The following is a 26732-nucleotide window of genomic DNA, read 5'->3' on the forward strand; positions in this document are numbered from 1 at the left end:
GAGATGATTCCTAATCCAATACGAGTACGATTGTTGCGAAGCTACAGAAAATCCCGCACGCGCTTGTATCTCTCTGGGAAGCGTTGATTTCGAATACGCGTGCGGATTCTGTCACAAAGGCTGGGTTTCGGAATTAAATTATTGCATGTGCGCGGCCTGTTCATTGGAATCCATAATGGCGGAATTGAATCGCTTTCCCGAGAGCGCGATTGATTCGCCGAAACGAAGCACTAATCAAAATTAATTCCCATTATTTCGTTAATGACACCGTGCGTCGCGCTGCTCGTCACGCCTGTAAGCTCGATTTGGTGCGAATTAAAGATAATTAAGAACCTATTTATGCCGGAGGTAGAATTTCACCCCCCCCTCCCCCTCCCCCAAGAAGAAGGAGAAATCGATTCTGTAACCTTTCTGTTTCTTTATCGTCGTAAATTGCTTCGTTTTTTCCATTTGCCGGAGGAAATTTCTTTGAAGAAGAGAATATCGTAATTAACCAGGAGATCAATATCGTGACTATGCCCACAAAGTGCCTAAGTATTTCTTCATTCTAACAACGACATTTATGCTAAAGCAGAACAAATCGTCTATATGTAAACCGCTTTTATAAAATATTAAAAACGCAATTTCTCTTCGGCTTAAAGCCTACCTACTTGCAATAATTAGCATGCGTAACTTTACAACGCATCGCGCAGTTGCCAGGATGATAAGTCCATTAATAAGGTATGTCTGTACTCTCTCAGTCTCTAAACCCTCGTAGGTGGAGAAGAGCCGTATGTTATCGACATACAGAAATGGTCCATCCTGTATGCGAATGCATCCAAAGCAATTCATCCACCGTACATGGAAATCTCATTAGTCCCAGATACATATAACGCCGCGGCATGCCTAATGGTTGAGTTCGGATCAAGCCATAGGACAGACGCTTTACTCGGAACTTGATCGTGTCGATGTTCATAATGCGTGAGCCGTGATGTGCTGCGTTTCCCAACGCATAATAACCATCGTAGCGTACAAAATTGCCGCAATCAATACGCGATCCAGCGATAACTACCACGACTGATAGTGCAGCTTGTTTCGGTTTGATTTCTCTAGGAATGCGAAATTGATCGCGAACCGAATTGTACAGTTTTAATCAGCTGTCGATCTCTTTCGGAGTAAAAAAGAATGGATGATGGATCTGAATCCGTCACCATCGAAGAGATCAAAGTAGTAATTTCCATTCCAAGTAGTAATCGCCGCGGAAGAATTTACGTTATCGATAAGGGTTGTATATAATATCTCTTCATCCACTTTCGTTCTCCCTCTTTTTTTTCAATGATGGATACTGGTTGACGGGGGCACGGTGAGATACGGCGTGCGTTACGCAACGACGAGGCAAGTAGCGGACAAGCGAAGCGGGCGAGTAGGCGAGCGGACGAGCGGAGGGTGAACAGGAGGGGGAGGCAGGGACTTCATTATAACCTCATCTCTTCCCAGGGAGTGCATTCGAATTGAAAAACGCGCAGGCTTGTTTTGAGGCATGGTTACCGTGACAACGCACGTATACACACCACACGCGCGCGTACACGCTCGCGCGCTCACTTTCCCTCTGCCTTTCACCCCGCGCTGTCTTTTTCTCTCTTTCTCTCGCCTTTCCGCCCTTCACGATTCTCTCTGTTTTGCTCGCCCTCGCTCACTCGCTCGCTCACTCTCTCTCGCCCTCACAGCCTGTATACGCCGTCGGCGTATATCGGACGTAGGCGAAGAGCGCCACTCGCGCGGGGAGAACGAGGACGCGCACCGAGAGAGCAAGAGGGGTTGTGCGAGAACGGGGGTGGATGGTTGCTCGGCGCACGAGGAGAGTGGGGGCGAACACGAGGCGCGGGGTGACGCAAGGGCGGCAGCGAAACGCGGGCATCGGCGAAGCAGTCACTATGACAACGGTGACAGGCGAGGTGTTAGTGCGCATCCGTGACCACGCCTACGTCACGACGCCGTGACGTCAGAGCGTCGACGGCAACGGCGCCAGCCGCCGACGAGGAACGTGGTGCACAAGCTCTCGCCGGCACACTCGCAAAGAAGAGAGAGGACGGCTGCCGCCTGTTGCTACTTCGCTACACGTCGGGTGGGCAACCCCCTTTCGCAACCACCTCGGCTGCGCTGTCCTCCTCGCGCGCGTATCTCCGCCACGAGGCGACGTCTCTCCCGCAACCCCACGCGGTAACCAGCCCCGCGTTCTCTTCCCTTCTCCCGTACGCCAGCGTTGTCTCTTTCCCTTTCGTCCTGCCGTCTCCGTTCCCCTAGTAGTCTCTCGCCCCCTCTCTCCCTCTCTCAACAGTCGTACGAAATCCCCCCGTTCACCATCGCCGCCACTACCCTACCACCGGGTTTCCAGAGCCACCAACACCCCTCTAGAACCCCTTACCCTCTTCCTCCGCGTCGAGCACCCTCCCGCGCGCGTTACCAGCCAGCAGCGATCCCCACGGCCACGACCGAGAGCCGAGACCGACCGAGAGTTGTCGGCTCTCCGCCAGTCAGCCATCCGACTCGCCGCCACGCCACGCCACGCCGCGCGCAGCGTGTGTTTCTCTGAATCGCGTTTCTAAAGCTTGCGGAGCGTGAGAGAAGCCTTATCACGTGTCCCTCGTACCGTAATTCATCGGCGAGGCCCAATCTCGCGCGGCTTCGAACGCGTGCACAACCCCTAAGGGTTCCGTCTGGTTAATCACCTCGTACATCTCTTCGTCACGGTGACTGACAATACCGTGCGGGATACCACAGAGACAGAGACAGAGACAGAAAAAATCGACAACGTGCAAAAGGGAGGGAGGGGGGCTAGATTGAAAGGTCCAAGGTACGGGCGGAAGGTAAATCGCGCTCGCCGGGGTTGCGCAGCGCGCGTTTGTCCACACATCCGGAGACCCGAAAAAAAAAACCGAACGGACCATACGTGCAGCGGCGGGCGGACCATACGCGGTTACGCGTATGCGTACGGCACGCGCGCAAGTGCGCGGACGCTCATTGATAACACTTAGGAAAGCAGCCTAAGTGGTCACTGGCACACACGTGCCTGTGACGGCGGGGGTGCGACGCGGGAGCGGGACGCTTCGGGCGGCGCAGCATCCACTCATTCAGACGCTGATTCGCAGCAACGCAGCCGAGTTTTGGCGCCACGCTCTATTCGGAGAACGGTCTATGGATCATAGGTCAGATGATATTATCAAGATACCTTATGCGCGCGATAATACATACGACAGTGCGACGCCGTGAGGGATGGGGTTGCGGGTGGTCAGTGTGGCAGTGAGAAAGAGTGAGAGAACGAGAGAGAGAGAGAGAGAGAGAGAGAGAGAATGTGCGAGAGAGAGGGGGAGAGGGGTGAGAACGAGTGAAAGAGGGACACGCGACGATCGAGCGCGCAGCACACGCACACAGGGCGCGATGCGGCCGTGGTCGACTCGACTCGACAAGTCGGCGAGTGGCGCGTGCTGGTAACCTGTTGCCGCCGCCGTGAACGAGACTCCCGAAGCCGGTAATCGCGAGCTTAAGGATACATTACTGCGTGACTGTCTAAACAGATGATATCGCGTCGCCGGTTACGTTAACGGATGAACAGGGTACGTTACGGGGGAGGTGGGATTCGCGAAGATGCAGCCGCGGCGACATTTTACGAGATACGCGCCTTTGGAATTTCGTGGTGAACGGCGGGGCAGGGTTGCGGGTTGGGTTATTATCCTAATTGACTGATTCTATCTAGCCAATAAAAATAAAAGGGGCACGTGGACGCGCAAAGTCGCGACTACTTCGGAAATATGATACCAGTAGTAATAAAGGGAGTTTAGAGAAACGGGACCGGTTACGTTTACCTTCTCGAATTTCTCCCTCGGCTCTCGCTTTACAAAGTTTATTTTTGCGAACAAGATGTTTATCGAAAAACTTCCATTTGAAACTTTTTATTTATTTATTAAAACGTCGATGGAAGTAGAACCTTGTACTCACTTGCAATTCGCCGAATGCTGTTTCTCTAACTATAAGCAGGCTATTGGCATACGCTCGGTGTATTACGTCTACGCAAAAGTAGCACAATTTTACAATGTGTGTAACTAGTTAGACATTAATGTACCATGTATATATAATATATTTTAAACTCACGTAAGATGTAAAATCAGTTAAAATGTAACTTTCATTGAAGATGTTTAATGAAGACAAGCATCGAATTGATAAACGAGGTCAGAATAGAGCAAAAAGTAGGCAATGCGAATATCTAGGTCATCTATCGCGGTTCTTCTGCAAATGAAAAATTTACAAGTCGCCGTCCGGAATACATTTGCATAGAATTCCGTAGAATTCGTTTGTTCAATATCTGTTTTGAATATATTAATAACGAATTTCATGGGTACCAGAATCCCTCTCGTGCATATTCACGTACCTATTAAGTTTCTCGAATACGAGTGCCATAGTTTCTAGTATAAAACCATTTCTTTCTTGACAAATTAACACATTTTGAAAGCATACTGTTTTGGAAGGTATTATAAATTGGAAAAAATATTATATGAATTATAAATTTATCTATTTAATCATAAAAAGATTATCTAAAATTAATTCACATCTTCATAACACTGATTTTAGTCAAGTATGTCCGTCCATTACGTATAGCAATATAATTCCTTCTCAATATATAATTTCAAAATTGTACTCAATATTTGCGCGATCATCTGCAACTACAAAAAGACAATCTGTGTTAAGAACATCTAACAATTAGTCTTACTTAAATCTAAATCTACTGCTAATGAATTATGCCTATTCAAAGTTTGCAGAACAAATTAACACAATTTTTGTCACATACATAATGTAAAGAATTTCAACATACATCAAGATTTCAATTCCCTATAATTCGATATATATTGTAGTTTCGAAGTATTTATTAATAATATAATAATAATAATATAAATGAGTCTCGGATGACTCATTTAACAAGATTCGTGCAACTAATTCGTACAGTGCATGTCGGTTTCAGCTTTGCTTTCTCTTTCACCGCACGACTCCTCTTTGCGCGCACGTTATAATTTGACTTTTACATAATAAATAAAGAAGGACAGACAATAGATATCACTGACTTGACAATTATACACGTAAACAGCTGACATACGTTTGGCCTTGGTCTATAATCGAATATATCACACAATATATCACGAAAATATGTGCTTAAATGGTAAATTTCTTATTTTGAAATGAAATGATAATCGTGTTTGTCCATTTTATGCTCGATACAACATATACGCATATTTACAGCAGCAGTGAGCTTTATGTACAGGGGAATTAAATTTCAAAGACCTTCCCGTCGCGCCATTTCGAACGAAAGGTGTATTTATTACCAAAGTAAGCGTCGCGCTGTGTCATTTTCAACAAATAAAATTTCTCACGCAGATATCGCGCACAAAGTAACAGAAAGATGACACCGTTGGTCCGTGAAACTTTACTCACAGAGTTACCGTAATCCACGTAGAGAATATACGTCACGTTTATGTTATACGATCTGTCTGATTCTTTTTGATATCGCACGATCTTTGATGCTTACAACGTATTCGTAAATAGTGTGAAAATTACTTTTTTTTTTGCCTCGTAAGATTTCCGCCGTAATATTATTTACCGAGACGCGACGAATTATTTTCTAAAATACCGCGCATCGCGACGCGATCCAATTTCTAGCAAAAATATTTGTCGATGACGGTAAATTCATTAAATACGGCTTAACATGGGCGAGTGGGGGCCTCGTATAAGTTTTCAGGGAGCGTGTGACATTAGCTTCGGGGGCGTACCGAAGAATGTGGAATGAGGTTGGAAAGTGGGGTATGTGAAGAAGGACCCGACGCGCCGCGCGCGATATACGATATATATCTTTGGACGAGGCTACGTGACCGGAATCCCGAGGAGGTTAAAGTTGGATTTGTAACGTATTTTTCCCCGACGTGGAAATACCTATCGAGTTGGCGCGCCGCGTGCAACGGCGTCCCGTAATTTCCGTCGTGGGGTCCTCTCTCGATTGACACGGGGAAAGGAAAGATTTACGTTCAAAGGAGACCTAGGCGGGGTGATGCACACACGTACACGCATGTCACGCACACCTTTACGCATGTAGGGTAGAGTTCGCGCTACTTGTCGCATACCGTAGGATTACTTTTGAAATTTCTCGCAGTTTTCTTCCCGCGTGACGGATCGAGCCGTCAATTTCTTCAATTTTGCTAATGTGTCTTCGTCGTCCGCGAAGAGTCACGCATATTGATGCGTAATATGCTCATACCGATTTATAGATTCTCTGCGAAATTACACGTCGCATCTCCGTCGCGGTATCTCTATATGTATACCGCAGCGGCAACCTTCGAATGCCACCGGTGAATTTTCGATTTCCTCAATTTCCTCGGTTTCCTCGACGGTCGCCAGCAGCCTTTTTTGATCGCGCACATAAAACTCCCCATCCGGTGTTTCATCTCTCTCCCCCGGCGTTTGTCCCCGCGCGGTGTGTTATACCTTCGAAAGTTTATCCAACGGTGCATTCTCTCAGCAGTGTTACATTTGTCGAGATGCAACACGATTCCGAGCAAGATAAATGAAGCTCGCTCCCGTTGTTTCTTCGGGATGGAGGAGAAAGAGGGCGAGCCATAAAATGCGCCATTCGTTGAAATATGTTCGTCGGTGTTACGCTGACAAAGACTATTTACACATAAATTGCGACAGACGTATCACTCCGGCATTATTTAATTTAACGTTCCGTTGATTACGGTTTTTAATGGAATCCATTCATTACAGATTATCTTCATTCGGATCGGGAACATTCGTGATTTAAATTATAATTTGAAATTATTGTTTTATCATTTTTAGATGTGTGAATAAAGAAATATTGATGACATAATAATAAGACACGCTTGATGAAAGTTAATTTTATATTTGTATATACGTGTTGAAATGTTTGAAGATATAGAATTATAGACGGCAAACTCTGATAACGTAGCTTACACAAAGCTAATCAGATATAATGCATTACGCTAGTGCGTTGCAACAGGATACAGAGGACTTGTACGATGCAATGCTAGAGAATGGAGCAGACGCTACAGATACTAGAACCGAGCTGAATTATACTCTGTTATGTTTGTGCCTTTATAGGTGCTGCTTACCGGAGAGCTCGCAACGCTGTATCTCCGGTATCCTCATTATATCCGGTACACGTGCGTTCTAATCGAATAGAGCTTTAATCGGGAAAAGGGGGTGACAACGTACTTCGTGATTTACCCGATACGATATATTTTTTAGAGCGCGAAGCGTTCTCGGGGACTTGTAAATACGCGGGGCAAGAAACAACCCGCGCACCCTAAAGTAGAATTGATTCGGTTTATGCGCTCTTAGAATCCGCCAGTCCGCTGGAAATCGCGAATAGTATCCGCTACTTTCCGCGTTATACGGAGATTCTTTTTATTATCGAACTCAGAGTTCGATACCGCGGCGGCGCTCATAAACACCGGCGAAGAGAGGAAGACGCCCGCGATCGTGTTTACGCCTTTATTGCTAATATCGTTGTTCACGCTCGATTGTTCTCTGCGGTCGTATCGTTCGCGAAAGCGTTACCGAGCTACTATCATGCATTGATATTTCACGGTTCCTCTTTACGGCCTATATTCTTTTGCTCCAAGGCGTCTTGCGGATAAGAATCTTGAGGATTTTAGTGTTCATCAAAACTTATAAATCTTCCCGTCAACTTGAATGCGTTTGGAAGTTGCTGTTCGTTATATGTACCTTTTTCTCATAAGTTTATTTAACGTACTAAAAAATAAATAAATTGAAATATTAAAACGAGAAACGAACAATTTTCATTATCGTCTAGATCTTTCAGATTCTATGAAATTTTATTAAAAACAGCAAGTGTGGAATAATATATAAAATACTGATTGTTATATAAATTTGAACCGTAACTTATAACTGGTTTTTGGTTCTATAACTATTATCTGAATAATACAACATACTACTTAGCATGCTGCTCAAAATCTTTCTTGGCTCTCTATAATGTAACACCAATGAACGTCATTCAATAAATTAACGATATGTTCTTTCTTTGTTACAGGTAAGTGTCACGCTCGCATCCAACTGTATTCTCGATACGTAAGTTATCAAAGTTACACTAGTTTGTAGTCACCATTTTTTTCTTCATTGTGTAACAAGAGGTAATAATCAGGTGGGGTAGGGCGAAGAAGGAGGAGGAAAATGCAATTCACTTTGTAATAAAAATGGAAATTAACACGAACTACGTGGACGGAAAACAAGGCTAACCTCCTCCGCCAGTAGCTCAGAGGGTAACGCGAAGGCTTGAATAAACAAACTCACCCCCGCTATGCCGGTTGCCACCCTCTTTGCCGTCTCCATCAGTCTCAAGGCACGGGCCAAAGGACGTTGTTATGATTGCTAATGGAAAACTATCCAATTCAAAGAACAAAGTGAAGTAACGAGTTACTTTACCACCGCACGAATACACTGACGGCGGCGGCTGTGAAACTTTCGGGCGGGGTGGCGAACGGGGAGAAAATAGCACGGTTTGTTAACATTGGCAATGAGAGCGGCAAAAGATCATATAGACGGACGAAAGCGGCATTATTTGTCGCGAATAGGCGCGCATCCTCGTCACAATATCGAAAGGGGTTGAAATTCATATGAAATAAATATTAAACATATAATATATATAATTTTCCGTACGCAATATTTTAATCATCCCTCGCTCGTTGGGACACTAATTCAGTTAATCACGCGCGAAATATTCGTATAATTTCTCTTGTATTATTTGCCGGCCGTCATTTCGAATAGAATCCAAAGAATTCGCAAATAAATGTAACGAGGAATTTTCATCGAAAATTAAGTGCGATGTTCCCGTATCCAATCGATCCATCGTCTCGAGGTCGGGAAATACGATTCATACATTGTGATGCATATAAATCTGGAGCAAAACGAGTTCCCAGCATCCCAGCGAGTTTGCGCGTGCAACGCGCCTCGCCGTGTCAAGCACCGTTTGATCTCTCTGAATTTCTCCGGCTCCGACGAAATTATCCGACAATTAGCAAGACCTTACCCGCGCACTCGAATACCTACATCCGTTCTCCTCTCCTCCCGCCACCACCGTCTCCTCCCGCGGGAGGCCGCGGATTTTTTAAGCTTAAGTCCCGGCAAGATTTAAATTTCAAAATTTCAATCTGGCTTGCAAATCTGTCCGCCTCCTTCCGCCCGCGCGCGAGCGAGCGAACGACCGCGCTTCCGTCTCTTCCTAGACGCGGCCAGATTGCGCGAGTCCGACATCAAAAGTCTTTTACGTCGCGTGCTCTTTTTCTTCCCCCCTTCCTTTCCTCTTACCTCTCCTTTTCTCGCTCCCTCCTCTTGCCATCCGCTTCTCCGCTTCTCTTGACGCTCTTGCGCCGAATTGAAAATTTCATCGCTGAATGGAGATACGCGTGCTCCGTCGACAAACATCCTCCGCCATTCTCATTACCTATACGAAAAAAAGATGGAATCTGGGTAATATCGATTTCATCATTAAACTGTTAAAGAACTTAAATCGATTTCTTGTTACAAGTAAATTATTATTCTGATAAAAAATAAAAACTCTAAGAATGTAAAAACGTTATATATTTTTGACATTATTTTTTATTAATATATTTTTCAATATAGTAACTTTAAATTGTTTATAGGATTTTGAATCTCTAGCACTATAAATGTGACATTTTGATTGGAAAAATTATTTCATATTTCAATTTTTAAAACTGATGTTTGAAGAACTATTATACAATATATATGAACTATATGCTGAGCTAAATAAAAAAATATATACATATGAGAATCACAGCTAAAAGGAATTTTGTACTTCAAAGCACAAATAATAAAAAATAGTCATATTTTATAAATGTTTGTTTCATACATTTTGAAATACATAAGTAAATTACGCGATGATTGTATTAAAGTGACTGCTGGAACGCATTTCGAGCAATAAATCAGCTTTCTACATCCACTCGAAAATCACTCCCTGTTGGTGACACTGTCGGCGTAATTATCTTACGAGATATTAAAGTACGGTGAGTACTCTCGCGTACCTGCAGGAGCAAAGCTTGTCAGCCGACGAAAGAGGAACGTTGTGTCGCGCGGCGTCGCGTCGAGGCGCGTCGCGGCGGCGCGGTCAGGAGCGACGCGACGGTGAATGCCGGTGAAACTTTTAATTTTTCCTCGAAAAACTTTAGCTGCTCGTTACGTCGTCCCGAGTACATCGCGCGGTCGGCGACGAGAGGCGGGGCGAAATTAAAATTCATGCGACGACGCGCCTTTTCTCGGCCGCGTGTCTCCGCGGGATCCATAGGGCGTCCTGCAGGGCGAAGCGCGCGCAATGAAGGACGCTGCCGTACATCGCCGCGCGAGTACTAACGGGAAACAAGGAGGGACTACTCCGCGAGAAAGTGTGGGGAATTTACCCAAATTTGCAAATCAAATTCGTTCCCTGCTAGTGCGCGCGCACGCTCTCTCTTTCGTGCCAATTACCGTTCCTAAATCATCTTTGCTTCTGTTCATGCATCTATGGCATGAATATCTCGCGACTTAAGTTATATCATTTAGATCATTATTTTCAATACACCTCGTGGAGCGACATATATATTTTTTTCGTTCTTCGTAGACACGTCATTCGTATAAATGGTGCATAGATCGGATTATGGAGCGAATAATTTGGTCAAGATAATTACACTCGTGAAGTTCGGTGAATTTTTCGATGCACGGGATAGCGCGTCGGTCCATCCGCGAGATTCCAATAAACGAACCGAAATTCGCGTTATACGATCACCGGTAATCGGAGTTTCGATTTTACAGCTCAATGGGCGCCGTCAGATATTAATTCCATTCGAGCCCTTTTGTTCCGGCCGATTTTATAGCGGGTATGGTCGCGCGCTATTCGCGACGAGTCGTCATATATAATTTTTCAGAATGGCAGCGGATCAGCACTTCGGCTGACAATCGCGCGATTAACACGTGAGGTGACGGGTCATGATAAAACCACATTCACAGAGACCGCGCGTGGAATTATGATTATTTGCGCGAATCAGTGCAACGATTTAAAACACCCATACCCAACCGCACTTCGCCAAGTTTCGCCCAGTGAATCCCAGAGGAAATTACATCTTACAAGCTCCGCCGTACACGCCGTACGAGTTACAACGTTTCAATACGGCTCGCATGCCCAAAGTTTCACATCTAGTGTGCATTCCGGGCTTTCACCGGGATAGCTCCTTGTATCGCGATATATCCGGTTTCCACGGTGAAATCTCGTGACAATTACGTTAATGGAGCCGCCATGGCGAACTTGGTGAATGATTAGCGCAGCAGGAGAGACGAGATCACATCGGAAGACAGGAGACAGAAACTGCTGTCGTGTTTTTGCCCTTAAACTAAAATCGAGTCGAAAATTCGCTCATACAGGACAAATCAGTCTGTCGCGAGGTCCTAATTTTATATCCCTTTACCGGTATACTGTCCTCCTCTATATATCCTGACACGTCTTTCGTCTTTCTTATCCCGCATCATCTCGCCAAAGTTTTCGAAACTGGTGCGTCCGCCTCGGAAAGTTTTAACGAGATCGATTTTACGCCGGGGCGAACGACGAAGGTACCAGCGAGCGAAGAGATTGTCCTGGGAATGCTGGACGACGTTTTGTTGACAGTGAGCCATGTATTGTTCCTCGAGTCTCTCTCTTTTGCCAAATGTGAAGTGCTCGAAGCGGCTGCTACGCTTCTTGAAACTTCAATATCAGGCCGCATTGTATGCTGTAGCTCGGCGAGCATTCCATTCCCGATTTTCTTATAACTTCAACTTTCCTCGTATTTATTATTATTTTATCGTATTGAAAGCATATTCTAAGCATAATGTTCGATTAAATCCAACATGAGGCAAGTAAGGCGCACTTATTGTATTTTAGCAATCTGCTTTTTGTTTGGAAGCAGAATTGATATAAATTTCGCTGTATAACGTTTCGTGAATCTACATGCTTCGCGTATAAGATTATTAAAAACAGCACGTCGACAAAATTTCGACGTTCGTCATATCGTAGTAAAACGTACGAACTTTTGTGCAAAATAAATCGCGAATATATGTGTGTAAGGTCTATAAATTACAATTATGAATCTTATTTTTACTTGGAAATTTTCTAATAACCGCAATTTCCGATAAATACTGTCGAATCGAAATTACTCCAATTATGTAAATATTGTTGGCGGTCCATATTCCATATCACAGCGTTTCATGCTCGTTTATTTCGTAATATGAGTCGGCGAATAGCACATCGTCACTAACGTAATGAGGGCATGACGGCAGAATATGCGTGGGTCCACATTGATTGCATATTAATATCGGCCAGATCGTCGTGTACATGGAAATTATAGATTCCGCATATCTCTGCAATCACACCCGAAAGTAATGCATTAGCTAGCTCCTCATTTTTGCAAAAACTGATCACCCGCTAAATCTAGCGTGCACTCGTATTATATCACGCGGTTAAGCGTTATCGTTCGCTATCAGAACTGTGGTATCCAATGACGCACATAATATTTACCGCATGCATACAGAACGCGTTACATTATTGATTTACAAGGTGTCTCTCAGAGTTCACTTCCAATTTTAATTTCAATGTCAGATTTTTTAACTAACGAGGAACCGATTTTTTTGTCAATCACAACGTCGAATTATCAACACGGCGCATTTCTCGTAACTATTATCAGATATGGTGAAACATTTATTTTACTTATTGTTAGTACGATATATTTTTATGAAAATATTACTAGCACGCTATTTCCCGCATCCTTCCTTCTACATTCCACCATCATTAATGCCGTGTAACACTCATAAGCGGACAAGCAGCTCCGCAAAAACGCGGGAAGTAATCTGGCTTAAGTTTCCATTTGCAGCGACATGAAATTCGCGGGTATGCTAAAAAGGTTTACCAGATGGATTTGTGCGAAATAAATTTCGCGCCGAACTTGACGCGCGATGGAATCAGCACTTTCGTTAGCCGCGAAGGATGGCTTTTGAAAGAACTGTTCGGGGTATTAAGGTTCAAGCACGAAATTGAAAACGTACGCTTCGCGGAGATGGACGGCGACGGCGGAGCGAGAGAGAGAGCGGAGGGTGAGAGGGGTGGGCCAACGTGCAAACGGACGGCCAAACCAATTCCACACCCCAACTCGGCGTCAGTCACTGTTTCCAATCCCATTAGCGACACGGTGATTCGTGAATGGGCGCGAAAATGCGAGGCTTTTAATCAACGAGACTCATTATCATCAAGCGTTCCGCGATTTTCACCGCGTCGCGTCGCTCTCGCGAGTTAATGAACAGAATCGATCTGAATGACACTCGCGTACGGCAGTTTGCGTCCTAAGATTAGCAGCGGAACCCGCTGCTACGCGGACGATCTGCATTTCCACCCCCCCCTCCATGTACGAGGCCAGCCTGTGAAAACGGCGGTTCCTAATGCGTGTCTATTAATCGAGGTGGGGCAGTTAGAGGGTTTTATGTAAGAACTTTCTAAGTACCGTTTAATTTAATGGCACTTCGAGACTTCGTACATAAAGCTTTTCATTTATAACATCTTGCACACAGTCGCCGAGTCTTAATTCTGGTTTCCATGCTAAGCCACGACCATCTAACAATCCGGGAACGCTGTTAGCCCATGTAATTCACGCCCATGTAACTTGCACGCATACTTTCGCCAGGAACTTCTCCGCGATCCATTTGATAATAGCGCGGATGCTTCTTCCAGGCTTTTTCTTCGCAAATAAATAAACAACTGCGAGAATCTGCATTCTGTTTACGTATCCCCACGGCGATCCTCGATTCGCTTTTATATCTCTCTGAAGAAACCTTCATACTCGCAATTGCTCGAACGATTCGTATTACTCCCGCGGGTGTCGTGGTCGGCAAAATACGTCGTTTTGCGGACACTGCATCCTCGTCCAGGCGTTTCGATACGCGCCACGAACACGAATTCGTCCAGACAGCGAAAACATCCGCCTCCGCTTCCAGGGGGGGAGAAAAGCGAAAGAGACTCGGCGATAATAAAAGAAAGCGAGCAGATGGCGGACGTTGGCGCCGCGCTAAAGTGACGTTATTGTGATACAAATTGAGATATAGAGTGCCGGAGGTTCGGGAGGTGGTGACGAAGAAGGTTGAAGGATCAGCCGAAGCTGTTAGTCTTGATTATCGCGGACAGTCGTCCGCAGGAACCCTCGCGATGTCGACGCGAATCCGAGGGAAGACGCATGGTGTCCTTCCCAACGCGGTGTACGTCCTCCGTGCTCATTGGGGGGCTATTAATTTGTACAAATGCCACCCTTTATTAGACACGAGCTCATTAGCTCAGGGTACGGCGTTCCAGTACTATTACATCGCTATATACGCGTGCCCAGCATTTCGCGGTGATCCGTATATACAGACTAATTTTTATTCTTTAAATATAATCTCATTTTCTTCCTATTGCACGTACATAGCTTTATATTCATTGATAAAAGCGGGATATAATAATGATTAAATCCACGAGTATATTTTATTCTTTTACGAGACGAGATTTCATCGATCATGCTTAATTAGTTAGACCCGATAACGTTGCGTTTAAGCCGTTTTAAGCCGTAGTTCGTAAATCAAATACGTTTCACTTCTTTAACTTCATTTACACTTCATCGTCGTAGCAGCGCACTATATATAGCTCAATCAACTAGCAGTATATATGTATGTATGTACATATATATCCCGATCAAAGTGGACGCGTTTTATCGAGGTGCCTGAATCGAATGTACTGTAAAGCTTCGGGGGGCTACTCGGCAGTTTAGCGACGCCGACATAGTACCATCCTCATCACTCTCCGCGACCATCTTGCCTGGCACTTCGGCAAGAGCTTTATTGAAGTCCAGTCAATCTCTGTCGCCCGTAGTTTCCGATCTGAAGCGCACCGCGTCCAGCCTTTGAACCGTTGGAGGAGGCGAGGGTGGACGCGATCGGCTTTATATATAAACTTGAGAGACAAATGGCGCGAGGTCGTACTATGGTGGCAAAGGCACAAGTGCTAGGAGCAGGTGTAGCGCACGGGTATATACTGCCGGTGAATGGGAAGTCGGTAATTAAAATGTCCTCCCTTAGGAAACTCCGCGCCGCAGTGGCTCGAACTGCACCCAACTTTCTTTCGGATATCTATCTACTTACGTGTGACTTAGTCCTTGCCAAAGATCCTATTAAATCGGTTATTGAGACGTATAATTAATTTGTAATTAATAAAAATTAATTAACGTGGATATACGACGAAAGTCCACGAGATTAATATTGCAATTAAAGACTAAATTTTTTCTATCTTGTACCGTAACTCCGATATTTGAAACTTTTTATATATTTCCACGAATTTATTTGCTTTCTCTTTATGCATCTTTATAGAAAACAAATGACATTGTTTTACTTTTTCTTACGCTAAATTATTTTGCAGCGCAAATTCAAGAAGATGTCATTTTTGCACGACGAGAATATGCAATCCGTGCGTTTTCCGGTGAGAAATCCTTAGCAAATCTTTCTGACACTTTCAGCCTCGGCATATTCCGATGGGCGATAACGCTCGCTTACTCTTTACTGACACTTTCTCGTCCATTTCTTCTCTCTCTTCTTTCTCATTAGTAGTTTCTTCAAGTGAAAAAAGCCGCGGGGCATGCGATTTCGAAAGACATCGGCGCGCGCGCGCGCGCGCGCAACGGTATCTAAAAGTGCCAAAAACTTTCGGCGAAAAAGTTTCTGTAAAAGTCACACGGATCGCCGTATTATCTACCTCTTCTCTCTCTTCGCTGCTTCTTCTTCTTTTTGTCTTCTCTAACACATCGTGCCGATGACACGCGAGATTGGGCGGAGTAATTCCGGTCGAGCGGTTCAATATTCGGTGGCGCTTTCCGTCGTTAAAAACTACGGGGGATAAGTCGCGCGAGTGGACAGTATAAGCGAAAGAATTTTGTCGACCTTCGTCATTCTTCGCTGGCGCTGAAGCAGCGAAGGCTGGACGAGGGAAAGAGGATGAGTTCCTTAGTCTCCGGGGATTATGGACCTTCGTCGATGGTCCTGGACCGGGAGTTGGATGACGGGAGAAGACCGGGATCAAAAGCAAAGTGTAGCCTCGACGGGAAGAACTCCGGGGAAATCGATCGGTCGAGTTTCGATAGTTAATTAAACTTGGAGTTATTAAATCCGCAAGAAGTGTGTACGCGATCGGCGATGTTTGAGCCTCCCGCGGATACACGTACGTCCATCGCGAAATTATTTTCTATTTGCCGTACAACTACCGATTACACCATATCACGTATACAATCAACTTTTATCAAATATTGACGGACACAACGTAAATAATAAACATATGATTATGAGTCGGATCCAGGCCGTAAAGCGGGGCGTGGTAATCAAGAGAATACGTGATATAATATTCAATGATGAATATTATCTGGCGGAGATAATTGCATACGTAGGAATACGACCTTTTCAAAAATAGTCTCCCCCTTTTTCATTATGCAAAATCTCTCCTTTTTGCGTCGGAGCTTCGCCCACGTCGGAGGGTAGTAAAAGAAAACATCACGTAGAAGCGGCGAGACGATTTTATTTGTAGCTAAGGTTGCGGGGCGCTTTATGCGCCTGGTCCTATCGCGAAAGATTCATCGAGACAATCCGCGCACCTGCGTACCCCCGATCTCCTCTTTCAGACTCGCGTTTGACGTAGGAGGATTTACGATCTTGCGCCCCGGGCCAGATTAGGCTGGCGCGCGGCGCAACGGAGGATTTTCCAGGAGCGATTCCACGTAGGGGGTTTTTAAAGGAGGTGCTTTTAAAACGTCCCCCTCCCCCGTGCACGTTCCTCTCTGCTATTCCCGGGATGCCGCTCGACCTCCCCGTTCGCAGCGAACTTGTCTGTTTCGCCGTAAAGCGACGCGAAAGCTTCGCCGATGATGTGGCACCGGCAAAACGCGTCGGCAAAAGTTATAGTTTTATCTGGTCCAACGGCGAGCGCGCGATACCGGTGGAAAAGGTGGGCGACGGCGGGAGAAGGAGAAGTATAAAAACGGAAAGGCCATGAAGCCTCGCGGGTTGCACCGGAGCCGGAGGGAAAGAGAAAGAGAGTAAAGATATTTTTGCCCCTTTATGATTGTAGAATCTCTCGCGTATTTTACATCGCCTCGTAAACTTCTCTCTTTGCGCTCTGCTCGCGGTCCTTAATAATAGATTATCACGTGCATCACGAGCGACGACGAGAAGCGATGAGCGAGAGGGAGGGAACGTGACGTACGAGGGATGCATCGATGCCCGAGGAGCTGGTACTAACCCCCGGTAACTGTGCTTCTTCGCGGAAGCGGCAGTAATTTCGAAAATTTATTTAGTAACCTGCCGTATAACATGACTGACTATATACGAGCGAAACTCGGGCGCGATGACGCCCGATTGTGATGCGACATCGATAACGCGACCGCGATATTACGGAATGAAAGAAAGGCGGAAGAGGAGACCTCTCGAAAAGGATCGATATAAACATCGTACCGTCATATGTTGATAAAGATACGCCATGTGTGCACGCGCGGATGCGTGCATTCGGGAACGTACACCGGATAAACCGCTGAGTCAAGCTATTTGACTTGCACATTTCTAGCGCCGCTCTCACCGTTATCCTCGGACATCACTGGAGGATATAAACGGGTGGTTTAAGCAGTGATCACAGAATACGGATTGGGATGAGATTGAAATTTAATCAATCAGAATAAAGAAAACTAACAAGTTTAGTGAACATTGCTCTAATTGGTCAAATTTCAATCCAATCTCAATCCCAATCCGTAGTCTGATCACGGCTTTAGAGCTTCTTTGAAATTGGAATGCGGGGAATGAATGCCCACTTGTTCCTTCTGTCCCTCGTTCTGTCCTCTGTTTTCTTTTTTTGTGTATCTGCTTTTTTTCACGTCGCCTCATAAACGCAGCTTAACATTAACCTTGTAGACACTGAAAGACAGTGAGAGACGTCTCGACATATCTGACACTCTTTATATATCAGCAAGTAGTGCGATAAGATCACAAAAATTGGCCAAGAGCAAGACGCGGAGAGGAAATAGTTTTCACTATAACAACGTCGGCAATGTTATCGCAAATTTGAATATACACACGAAGTTATGTGACACATCTTGAACTTTAGAGTGATAGCCTCGTTTGTCTTTATTTAACACGATTAATTGTATTACGAAAGAACATGACTGCGTTAATCTATATAATGATTAATATTCTGGTTTATATTTTTACATGATTCTCGCAAACAGTCTTTCGCAATGTCATTGGCAGAATAAGAATTTATATATATTACATATTATCCTTAAGAACAGATATATTTCACCAAATATATCTGTTCAGGGTGACAAAGATCTTTCTTATGAAACCGCTGTTAAAAACTTGAGTTTCGTAGACATTTCTATCGCAGCTTATTTAGACATATACGTAAAAAGAAAGACATTCATGTGCAATCGGTGGCGTTCTACTGGCGTAGAACAATAAAGCGCGCGCGACACTATCGATAAAATCCCTTTATTTCGTCGCGCGACGCGTGAATTCCGGAACAATGCGCGCCGAAAATTTCGAGCAGGATCACGGGAGTCTCCTTTCGAAGAGACGGACGGACGGACGGACGGACGGGCGCGGGCGGGGCGGCGCTGGACGGTGGAGAAGTAATGGGACAGGGAAGTGCCATTGTACGCGCATAAATACAATTCCGGGATTAAAAAAGTGGAGCGAATCCCCGCCGACGAGGGGCCGCGATCTCTTTCCTGTGACGCGCTCGTGGCGCAACCGCAATACTCGTAAAGAAGATCCGACTGGCGTGCTACCATTGCGGATGCTGAGCCGCCGGAGCGTAAAGAGAAAGCAGCTATCTCCATTCCATCCTCACCCCCTCCTCGGTTCGACTACCCGGTAAACCCTTCCGTTACACCCTCCTGTCGCTGCTTTTTTCGACCGCCACTGCCATTGCGTCTTGCATTTGTTTGTCGTTTTCCCCCACGTGTACTCTCGCGAACTCAACTAACATCGCCTGTAATGTCGACCCTTCCCTTGCTTTGTATTGTTATACAAAATTTCCCTCGGCATTTTTTTAAGATTAAGTGTAAAGAAATGTAAAATCGGAAATTTTCGACCTAATAGAGTATGAGACGCTAAGAATAAACCTGAGCTTGTCTTGAAGTTAAAATTAAATTAATTTTACTGGAAAATAAATTCGAAATATACACTATGTGTAATTAGTAATAACTACTCAACAGATAATATCGTGGCAAAAAAAGTTGCAACAAGCTATTTATACGAACGACATTCTAAATCTGTCTTTAATGCTGATGACTAATCACTATCCATCAGCGTTTTATCAAAAGCTATCCATCTTTTGATATTTTCCTACCATACGTGATGTCATATTCGTGATATAACGTAGAGAGTCGAGGCTTGTAAATAGTCGAGGGCGTAAAAGTGTCGACTTTGCTCGTAGTAATAAAATCGAGTATAGTACGTACCTGTTCACGGCGACCACGATTTTTACGGTCGACGATCGATCGACGACCCAGCTCGGTAGATGGATTAGTGAATGACGTTAGGCAATAACGGTAATGGAAGGTGGCAGCGTTTAACCGTAGGCTATCGGTGAACGAACCGGAAGTTATCCAGCCCATTGCCCGCGGAATAGGCGAGCGAGAGAGAGAGAGAGAGAAAGAGAGAGAGAGAGGGGGGGGGAGTGAGGTGGGCAATAGATCGGAGTATGGTAATTGCGTCTCGTGCCGAACCAATCCGCAGTGCTCCGAAATAGGTGGGCAAAAGTCCTTGAATGCCTGGGTGCGCGGACGATCACGATCGATCGATCAGAACCGCCGAGTCGAAGGAGACAAAGCGTGTTGCTAGTGTTAAAGTGTCGGACGTCTGGTAATACCAATTCACTGTCGGTTCTGGATACTTAGCAGTGTGCGACGTGGCAGATATTGAAAGAGGAAGCACGTAGTATCCCGCGAAATTGGACAGTATTGACAAGTATCCTGAAGGGATAGCAAACGTATACTATACACGTACCTACACGTTTGCAGTTTACTACGGAAACTTGCATGTTCCTACGTGTACACGCAAAGCATTTATTTTTTAGATATATAATATCCGTATAACTGCCTTATTAAAATACAATTAAAGCTTCAAGATCGAATATTTACAATGAATTTTTGAATCTACTTGCAATAATAATTTCTCTCAAGACACTCATAATAGCGTAACATCCTTGTAACGTTACTGCAAATGGCATAGTGACGTAATACACATTCGGACGTTCGCAATCATGAGTCGTAATCCCCATTCTTATCGGTAGCATCAATCTGACAATATTGATTCGAGTATGTAGTCGGGCCTTCCGGCTGTCCATTTCAACCTATTGGCAAGTGCTTCGGAGCACATTATATTCTCGATTTATTGGATAGGCTTGCGAATTGGTGTGTGTGTGTGTGTGTATGTGTGTGTGATAGAGAGAGAGAGAGAGAGAGAGAGAGAGAGAGAGAGAGAATGAGAAAAAAAGTAGATAGAGAAGAGTTAGACGCACTACTAGCGCGAGACGGAAAAGGTCGTCGTTGGAGAGAAAAAAAACAGGGAGAAGGGACGAGCGGAGACCATCGTATACTCAGAAGGACGTGGACACGAGCGGCAACAAACACTCTCGTGCGTGGTCCCCTCTTGGGGAAAAGCTCCCGGCTACGACTCATTCCCGTGGTCCGTAAAGAGGCTAAGGATGCACTGGGGGTACGCGGGGACGAGCGAGCCAGGAACGTATAAAATGAAGACCAGGTCTGAAATGATAAAACTGAGGATATTTCTAGCTTACGCCGGTATAAAGGGAGGTCTTGGCGAGATGGAATGTCCCCGGCTGGGATGGCAGGGAGGCTAGATCGAGTCTCTTTCATATATGGACAATATCACCAAAATATGGTCAGTTTTAAGAACCATCCCGGCTCCGGGAGTGGCTCCTCTCGTCGTCGTAGTGATTTCCCGCGCCGCGTTTATATACAATCCTCCTCTCTCTCTCTCTCTCTTTCTCACTCTCTTTTTCTTTTTCTTTTTCCCGCCTCGCGAGGGACACCCATCGACTCTTTGCACGCCCGTTGAACTTTACGAATTTTATTTTTCGCAAGGGCGGAGCGCGCGGCGCGGCGGACCGGGGAGCGCCACTCGCCTTTAATAAAGTTACACGCATTCGTTCCACCTCTATGAATACGTAAACGGCTGGGCGCTTATACCCCGATAGAAATATCCTCTTTAAAAGCGATTCCTTTCAGGATCGCATTTGCAGCGCGCACGGACGCCAAGTGGAACGCGACGTGGGCATGCCTTAAATCCTGGGATATGCCCGGGCAACTACGGAAAGAGACGGAGAATTATGAATAAGACGCGGCGTTTATCTCGGAACGAGGTACGATAAAAGTATCCGGTATGTGGATATATCGTCGGAATTGCCATCCCGCTCGAATACCGAGCGTGGAGAGCGGGCGTATCTTTTGATTCGGTTCGCGACGGAGGAGGTACGTACCGTTTCCTGCCGTTTCTGGCGCAGCCGCGCGACGATAGGAGAGACCGAAGCCCACGAAGATCCGCTCATTTCCATCGCAGGATGAGAGATTAAGGCTACCCGATACTGCCCTACGCCGCGCGCGCTATTGTCATAGAGCGAATTGCAATTTTGGGTGTATAAAGAAGCGCGCAGATGGATCTCGCGAAGATCCTTGCTGCTGTCGCGCTGCTAACACTCGTCCCGCGCATTAATGCGGAATGAGATTACTTAGGTACGTGAGAGAGGGTCGCCTTCCAAGCTCTCTAGCACTGTTAATTTAAATTGACTATCGTTCTCGAAATAATGGCGGTGTCTTTGTCGCCTTTGCGCCGAGCTCCTATTCCCTTCGTCCTCGCCCTTCCAGGTCGTTGGTGCTCATTTTCGTTCCTCTCGCACCTCCCCGCCCGCCCCCGCTCGATCCCTGCGTTCTTCTCCTTTGAACAAGCGGGGAACTTTGCGAAATTGTATTTCGTCTCCAAATTAACAATTACATCGTTTTAAAAAGCTGCGCACTCCGGCTTTTAAGGGTTCTTCCTTCTGCAGTCGTTCCGTCGAATAGCGAGAGCAGCGATGGCCGAGGACAGAAGGCGGAAGCGAAAGCGACGCCGAGGACGCGACGTCCGGGGTAAGGGACATCCCGTTAAAAAACTCTTTCAATTATTTGCCGCACTAACGCACCCAGCGAACTTTTAGTTTTTAATCTGGCAGCCACGACGTGGCTATCGGGAAAATGAAAAAGGGGAAGGCTAGATGGGCCGCGTGTCCCTGCTCGAGCCTCTGCGAAGCGAACCCCGGTGTTCGGGGGTCAAAGAAAATTCCTGGACCTTAAATTGCTTTCGAGACTTTGTGCCCTCTTTCGCTTCCCACCGACCGACGATGGAAATCCTGATATCTGTATTAAAAATGTAGTCACGCGCTATATTCACATGTCCTCCTAAACGTGTCTCCGTCGCACTTGTGTGCGGTACATTGTTGTATATTTGTCCTCGCGTTACGTCTGATTTTTCCATTTTTCAATAATATCGTATCGTTTGCCAGGGTTATATCAAGAAGTCGATCGAGGCACGTCCTCGCCCTCGTGCTGCGCGAATGAATCTTTTCATCCCGGAGCAATTTCCGCGAAACAGTTTTGCGCACGCAGCTGTTGGTAGGCATTATCGTTTGGCGTCCCTTCGCGATTTTGCGCAAATCAAATGGCGGCTCCGACACGAGCGTTCGGCTTTTTCTTTGATGCCCTTTCGAGCCTTCGCCATGCCGGAGAGAAGGCAGTCGAGTGAGAGCGTGCAGCCATCCCTTGGCAGGGGGTGGTGGTTGGCGAGGCGATCGCGACGTAAGGGGCGTTCGAAGCGATGCTATGCGATGCCTCGACGCCTCGTACCTTCGGCCCACACAAAGGTCTCTCGCGTTATTGGCAGACCGCTTTACCGCGTCACCCTCCGCCGTCTCCTTCCTCTTCCTACACCCCGACACCGTTCTGGACGTGTTACGTCGAATATTCCACCGTATCGCCGGATCGCAAGATTTTCTTTCTCGCCCTCCTTCGCTCGATAGACGAAGGAAAGATCCGTCACGTTGCTCGTGAAAGCCGATATCTTCTCTGTGTAACCTCTGCAAAGTCTGGGCTATCCCCGACGTTGCTAGAATTTTGATGGCACGCGGAAAAATCAATCGCTGTGACTTGGAGTTTTGGGAAAAATATACGACCTCGAAGGTAGCCGATAAATATATTCGTTCGCGGTAATTCCTCTAGATCCTCTCTGTTCCTCCCTCTAGCCATATATTTCTAGATATATTTGGGATATATACATACACCGAAGAGATATATAGTACGTTTCTACTGATTTCTATACTAGATACTGGAGTATGGCGAGGTAACCGGGCGTTTCTATTGGTCCTCTCTTGTTAAAATAATACTTGTCGAACGGACTGCGAAAAATATCTTCAAAATAGCAGACACGGTGCGAGTGCCGCGAACGAAATCCCTTTATTTACCCATGAACGAAAATCAACACGTGGGTAAAGTCGGAAACGCACACGCTCGCGCAGGAAATACGCATGCGGCGGACAAAAAGGTCTGGTCAGCTTGCCGCAGAGCCCTGACGTTACACCCGTGGAAAGCACCGCAATTTGCGCGATTACGTTTTCGGTTTTCCTGTCGCGAGTCATACGAGAGTTTCTACCCGCATCCGGCATGATGGAATATTACCGAGCAAAACGGCTGAAACTCCGCCACATAAATCAGCTGGACCCCCAGGGTGATTTATTTATTTGTTAAGAGGAATAGAACTGCCACACTGTCGACGGCTCGTAGGAAGTGAGTCTGCGCATATTACATACGTAAGCCTGGAAATTGCTTTAGGAAGAACGCATGCTGCAATATTACGGAATGTATACGGAATAAAATATTTTAAGCGTGAACAGCGGCAGTTCTTCGTCAACGTCGATGACACTGAACATTTCTTTGTAAAATTCTTTTTCCATGAATCAGATAAGCACGAAAATGTGTGATAAATAGAAATTTTGCTGTTTAAAATACAGAGAAAAAAGCCTGCAGATTGACATACACGCATTTCCGTATAAGTTTCCTACAGGAAATTAAATCCGCGTTGTGTAATTAAAAATTGTTTACCTCAAACAAGTTTATACCACATTTTGGAGACTGTCTTATTCAATGTATCTTATTCATTTATAGAGACTTAAACGCGCGGCGAAGCGTTGAAATGCGTCGAGCTTGTTACATAGGTTTGTTACATAAGCTCTCCCATACTCGCATGCTGTGACATGCGCGTAGCGTATGTATTCTTTTCGAGTTCGACGGTTTTGGCCTTTGTGTTCGGGCGGGTTAAAAGGAATAGAAGGTCGGTCGTAAAAAAAAGAGCCGGTGCGCCGAAAGAATTAGCTAATTGACGAAACCTCTCAGAAAGAAAAGAGCCGAGAGAGGAAAGCTTTTTCAGGGAAGACAAAGAAGTAAAGAACCAAACTTTCAGTTCTATTGTCCGCCCCGAACAATTTGATCCGCTTCAATATAGGTTGACTTTGTGAAACCCAAGGCAGAGCTTCGCGATTACTTACTCGAATAGAATTCCACGGCGTCGCGGATATCAGAGATATTTAAAACTTCTTTCCGCTCCGCTTATAATAAATGCCTTCCTACACAAACTGTTGCAGCATTCGAATCCCCCTATTTGGTGCACGCGTATTTCGAGTTCGCGCCGCCCGTTGTTCGCGTTTTGAGCAATTTCACCCTTGACTTTTACAAACGATTACAGTCGCTATGTTCCACATTCCCCAACCTTCATAATCGCGAGCAATTAAGTGTTCTCGACGTGACTAACGCGCGAAGTAAGGCGCTACCTATCTGCGCATAGCAAATGCCCGCGCCAGATTTTCGATGCTACGTACAAGATACGCGAAGCGAAATTGTGAGAGCTAATGCGCCTGTCTGAATCGCTGCTAGACTCTTATGTCTTCAAATTCTCGGTACGTATCTAAATTATTACTGAAGCCTCTTCAAACTTTCTAGAATCCTTCTAACGAGGCGAGATCGCAGATGTTACCTCTAATTTCACGATTACATGCAATTTGCACAAGTGCATAACAATTATAATTTCGCACATACGTGCGAAAATCACAAACAAAATAAGGTATTATATAATTAAAGAGCAAGTGATAATAATTAATTGAATAAAATTAGAATTAAATTAAAAAAAAATTACTTTTTATATACTTTCGACTTTGTAAGTATGTACAATCGTCTTTTGTTGGAAGCCTCTCAAGCCAGCTATCTTGTTATCATAGAATATTGCTTAGACGATTTATGCATCACTTTGTCCGTAGAAATGCTGCAACATAAATACGCTTGAGTGCTATTGACAACTTATCATTATCGGAATACGTATACAGCCCCCAAATAGGATTTCCTTGTCAGTTATTATCATCGTTATTCCATATGCCACCGACCGACGTGGGCGTCTTTGTCGATCCGACGCTACATCGTATCAAATCCATCATAACTCCCACGTAACGAGATACTTATCGTTAGGGATGCCTTCAAATTGCCACTCATTGTTTTACCCTTATCGTACTTAGTTGCGACATATGGATGATTTACAGAGAAAACGTCGTACAGGAACATTTCGAATAATTTTCTAATATCATCATAATGTACATCTCGTTTGAATATTATCATTATATACAATTAAGTAAAATCGCACAGAGTAGCCTTACTTACTAATATTAACATAAAAAAACTTTCTACTAATATTATTAATAAAGTAAACACATCTTCCTTACAACTAAAATGCGTAAAATATAGTGATTCATTAAAAACCTCTTAAAATTAAAGAAAAAATAACGCAAAGAAAAAATAATTCTCCTCCGAGCTACATGTGACTTGAAATATCTTATGCCTCGTCATTTTAGACAAGGAAAAATTAATTTTCTTTTATAGAGAAACACATCATTAAAATGCAGGTCGGAAATATTAAAATATTTTGTACATATTCAACACGTCAACGCATACCTTTACCAAACGTAGCTCTTGGTACATGGTCACCATGTCGACCGGGATACTGGACTGCGGGCGCAGTTTGTGCAAGGGACACGCCTCTGAATGGGGTATAATTAAGTCGGCAACATCGACGCAGTCCCCCAACCGCGTGGCCCTTGGGAAAGGACGGGCAAGAACAAACACGGCTAAATGAGCGCCGCAGTTTCTCTCGTTACCGCCCGGCCTACAAGCTTGCGGGGTATCTTCTATCTTCGGCGTCGTTATCAAGGACTTTGTGGACGGACGAGCGCCCAACTTGTTCATTTCTGAAAACTCATCAAGGTCGCGCGAATCTATCGATGGTCCCCTCGCATGGTCCATAATTTCGTTTCGCGACGCACTCGCCGGAATCTCAATGCCGGTACACGAATGTCGACGATGAAATCACGACGCTCTCACTTGAATCGTGAGAATATATTTTCTTGCAATTCTATGTCGGTGGTTTTGGTAATTTTTTGTTCAAACAAAGAAATTAACCCCTTACTTACCCGTTAAGAATCTTATTTTACATAACTAAAATTATTCCACCAATGT

At 45.2% G+C, this 26732-nt stretch overlaps 1 protein-coding gene across 7 annotated transcripts in view; it reads left to right on the forward strand.

Annotated features, from left to right (window-relative positions):
• Positions 1 to 26732, forward strand: part of Bru3 (bruno 3) — a 620785-nt gene that overhangs the window by 362344 nt on the left and 231709 nt on the right. For 2 of the 7 annotated variants that reach the window (XM_071779546.1, XM_071779540.1), the window contains exon 1: positions 2506 to 3185. The exons of the other annotated variants lie outside the window; for them this stretch is intronic. The gene's annotated coding sequence lies outside the window, so the exon portion shown is untranslated. Of the gene's footprint in view, positions 1 to 2505; positions 3186 to 26732 lie in introns of those variants that run through there. 7 annotated transcript variants of the gene reach the window in all.

This window comes from Temnothorax longispinosus, chromosome 5, assembly GCF_030848805.1.
Source record: "Temnothorax longispinosus isolate EJ_2023e chromosome 5, Tlon_JGU_v1, whole genome shotgun sequence".
Classification (NCBI taxonomy): Eukaryota; Metazoa; Arthropoda; class Insecta; order Hymenoptera; family Formicidae; genus Temnothorax; species Temnothorax longispinosus.